We start from the raw sequence: 4,877 nt of genomic DNA, 5'->3' as shown, positions 1-4,877 counted from the left end.
TGTGATTTAATAAATTATCTCTTAAATTTTTAATTTTGATAATTAAATCTTGAACTTGTAAAATTATTATAATGTGTTCAATTTTATTAAATTTGCTCAAAATTTTTATTATATGTAGGGGATTAAAAGTTGAGAAATTAAAATATTTATGTTATATATGAATTGGAATTTTTTAACATGCTTTTTCGACACTAATTTAGCACAATCCTCATTAAAATAGGGCACATTATAACAGTTTTACAAATTGCGTGGACAACTTGTCAAAATTAAAGTTCAAAGTTCATGAGATAAATTACTAAAACCGTACAAATTTAAGGGACAAGTGTGAAAAATACCATATACATATAGGAGAGTACTTATCAACTTTGTTTCAATTATTATTGTTATTAAACTATATGAGCATGTTCAACATATTTCTCAAATTTTAAAAATAGGTTCACTTCACCTTTGAATTATTATATACATTAAAAACTTTCCCCTTTTTCTGAAATAAAATCTAGAGATAAGTTGGCATAAAATTAATATCTTTAGTGTAAGTTAACTTAAATCAAATAGTTTAGTGAATATTTATGAAATTAAAAAGTATCAAGTCATCACATATTCTATTAATATTATAGACGAAATTCGATAAGAAGGGTAATTTTGAACTATTTTATACTATTCAAATAATGAAATGAATTCTTTTTAAAATTTTGAGATATGTTGAATTAGAGTACATATTTTAGAAGAATTTGTGAAATAAATCCTTTTATGAAAACAATTTTTTTGTCTTTTTAAACAAAAAGGTAAAAATTTATTTTCAAAATTTTATTGATTTTTTTTAAATCGTGTAAACAAAAATTTTATCCTCAAAATTTTGAGTCAGTGATATTTACTCAAACTAAAACCTCTTTAATTTCACCGATTCGAGTTTTTAGTAATAAGTTTCTATAGTTAAAAACTCTCAGAAAATGTCACGTCTCAGCTCAAATTAAAAACTCGAATCCGCAAAGCGAATAAAGCTTCAACATGTGGGGAACGGCGTAGGGGTATGACTAAAGGGCTAGAACAAGTGCAAAGGTTGGAAGGAGAGGTCGAGATCCATATTTGGGTTAGGTCAAGCAAGTTTCAAACTCGGGCCGACTAGGTAGGACAGGCACGACAGTCAGGCAAATGAGCGATGAGATCCATATTTGGGACTCATCTTATGTGATAAATTTAGAGCCCGTTTAGTTCGCTGATTTGAGTTGAAATATAATTTTATGTGAAAATTTTTTACTGTAATAAAAAAGTTAGATGTGACTGTTTTTTAAAATTTTTTATTATAACAAAATTTAAATTTTAAATTCGAATAAGTGAAATAAATAAAGGCTTATAGCATGTGGATCTCATAACCTAAGATTCACACTTGGTGCTCTTTTTTTTTTCTTTCTAATTTTTTAGTTTGTCAATTATCTTAGAAACGTGCGCATGATTACAGACGTAACCAATATTCAAATCACGTGTGAAGAAAAAGTCTCATCACTTTTGCCGACGAATTTGGATCCATTTAACGTCATTCATGTAAAATTACACATAAAATAGAACTATTTAATCAATGTGAAAGAAACATTGCCAAACTTCTTTCATCAGCTTAACTCATCATCGGACGATTAAAAAAAAAAAAAAACACATCATCGACGGTTGACAGGCAGAGCTTCAGCACTAGTGCCACGCAAGCATGACGTTGCAGCTGACGTAGACTCGCACGTGACCGATGTGGCAGGAGAAAAATAATAAAGTAGTGTGCGGAAGATCGCACAGAATCCAAGGAGAGGGGCAAAAGTGGAAAGTGATAGGAAAAAATAAAAAAATAATAATTATTAAAGAAAAGGCATTAAAATGGTCCCCAGTAGGTCTAATAGGGCGTGAGCTGTCAAAACGGGGAAGAAGGGGACACGTGTCGGATGGACAACTGGAGCGGTCCCATGCAGGTTAGACACGCGCCGCTGGTATTTTCGCAACGTGCGCGTCGACCTACTCTTCGACAGCGACTTCAGTGGTTTGAGCCTCGCGACCATACGCGTACGCTTAGCCGCGTAAGATTATTTCTCATTTATTTTATTTTTTTCTTTTTCTCTCACTACAAACCCAATTTCTCGGATCGCTCCGCTTTGGTGGGACTTGTCGGCGTTCAATTTCTCGGCTATTCTCGTCGACATAACTTTCAGAATTTTTTTTTTTTTTCAAACTTGCATGAAGAATACAATACAACGCTACCGACTACTACGGTATTACTCTGAAAAGAAGTATTTGATTGAGTTTTTTGTTTTTCTTTTTTCTTTTTTTTATAGGCGAACAGGGGTATTTTATTTTGATGGAGTATATTTTGAGAGACATTGTTATTTGAACAAAGTAGAAATAGTAAAAAAGGTAATAAGATTATAAAGAAAAGTAAATTAACATTTTGTTTTAAAATTTTTACTTTTTATTAAATCGTAAAAAAATATAATGAAAAAGGTAATAAGATTAGAAAGAAAAGTAAATTAATGAGATTAATAGTCGTTTATTCCATTTTATGTATTTACTTAATTATTAGACGGTGTAATGAAAAACAACACAATTCTTTTTTTTATGTTTACTAAAATTAGAAATAGTAATATTATGAATGTAACTATTAAAATGTTCTTTTATACAATTAAATGTCTGTTTAGGAGAGCTTTCTAAAACCTGCTTTTGACTTCCTGACTCCAAAAGCTATTTTTAAAAGTGTTTAGATGATCTGTCAGAAGTGCTTCGACTTTTTAAAAGAGCTTCTAGTCAAAGCCATAAAATATGACTTCTAAAAAAAGCACTTCTAAACATACTTTAAAACTTATATCAAAGTTTTATTATGACATTATAAACCTCATTCCAACACTTTTATTGCTTATTAAAAAATTTAAAAATTATTTTGACGTATTAAGATATTTTATTCCAAACACCTATAGAAAAGTCACAATTTTTACTTCTCTTCTTCTACTGACTAAAAAATAAAAGCAAAAGCTCTGCCAAACGGGCCCTAAATAATCATTCACTGGATAATAATTTACAATTAAATAATCATTCACTATATAATAATTTATTATGTTTATAAGTAAATTTAACACTCATTACCTTTGACAAGAAATCAATACTAAAGAGGATGCAAGGATTAGTATTCTCTTTTTTCATTCTCTGTAGTGTGTGGGGCCCACTAAATCTCCATTATTAATTTTGTAAGTAAACATATTATTAGATAAGAAAAGGAATCACTCAGTTCTTCTCTTTTTCCTTTGATATAAAGTAAACATACCCTTAATTAATTTTGACTCATATAATTTTTTTGACTAAAAAGTATTAATCAAACGCGAGGGATAAAAATTCAAGACCTATATATTTTAAGAGATATTTGTCTTCTTTTCCCTCCTGTTTGCATTTGTGTGTGTGTTTTTTTTTTTTTTTTTTTTTTTTTTTTTGGGTGAGGTTTGTATTTGTGCTTAGTAACCGTTTAAAAATGCCTAAGAATTATCAAATTTTATATGGAGAGGACTCAAGTGCGGCTTTCATTTAGGTGTTGCATTTCTGAGATAACACGCAAATTAATCATCTTGTAAACATAAGATATCATCCCAACTTAATTTAAGGTAAGTATATAATTAACTATGTAAGTAAAGTATACGACCACAAATTAATTTTTTATACCCTTCTTTAACTGGCATGCGACTGTTATCTCCACTTTCGTTACTGATATTGTTAACATTAAAGAGTTAAGATAAAAGTATAGAATAGAGACTTGCACTGCTGACTCATAATTTAAAATAAATAAATAAATAAATCATGGCATTCTTGGAGTAATACATGGACAAAGTGACAAAATATTGAAATTTTGAAGTTAAAAAATTATCTATCCCAAATTACTCTTTTCTTCTAGGCATGGGTGTGTGTTTGTGTGCGTATATATTGCCAAAATATTGGTTATGAAGGTCAACATGTTTTGTTACTCTTGCAAACGTATTTGTTCAAGGTCTTTTTATATTTGTTTTTTAGTGGTTGTCTGAATTTGAATGCTAGAGATGAATTTGAATTTGTTTTTTGGAACGTATGATGCATATATATATATATATATATATGTGTGTGTATTTGCAAATACAGCTTTGTCCCTCGTAAGGTTGCTAGTTGCCCTAAAAACTCGAATTGCTTAGCTCATGAGGTGTTTCCTTTGTTTTGGCGGGTCCCATTTCCCTCTATCCCTTTTTGGCTGGCTTTGGACATCACTCGTAGCCCTAAAAGTGACGTGCATTTTAGGCACAAAATTATTGTTTACTTTGATCTCCTCTTGTTTGGGACTCAATGTGGCAATGGGAAAATGAATCTCCATATTGAAATACTTAAAAATATTATTTTGAAGCCTATGGCTCCCACTTTACTCAATAAATAAAATTAATAGAGTTCAAATTTTAGTAGACACACAGCACAGCTTCAAGTGACTTTTAAACCGTTGGTTTATATCAAAATAAATATCCATTTTTGGTGGTGCATATTAACTTTATTTTGGTTCCTATAATCCTCTCTTCCTATTACATTTGACACAAAGGTTTTGCGGGACATTCTATAAAGAATATAGTTGGTAGACCACACTTTTATATTGCGCATTATACAATAATTGAACAATTAATTAGACAATTGCTCCTCCTTAAAACTTGATGAGAATTCACATTAATTCACAACTTTTTTTTTCTTTTTCTTTGAGAATGACAATTCATAAATACGTTTGTGAAAATAGGTAGTTGAGAAATTTCCACAACTTTATTGTTTAACATATAGAGGGAGAAATTTTGACCCCTTTTGCAGCCAAAAATGATGGAAACAACTGGACTTTGGAAAGACCCTTTCGGACA

Source organism: Morus notabilis, unplaced genomic scaffold (assembly GCF_000414095.1).
Source record: "Morus notabilis unplaced genomic scaffold, ASM41409v2 Scaffold2143, whole genome shotgun sequence".
In the NCBI taxonomy this organism is placed as follows: Eukaryota; Viridiplantae; Streptophyta; class Magnoliopsida; order Rosales; family Moraceae; genus Morus; species Morus notabilis.
This window is presented reverse-complemented; position numbering follows the sequence as displayed.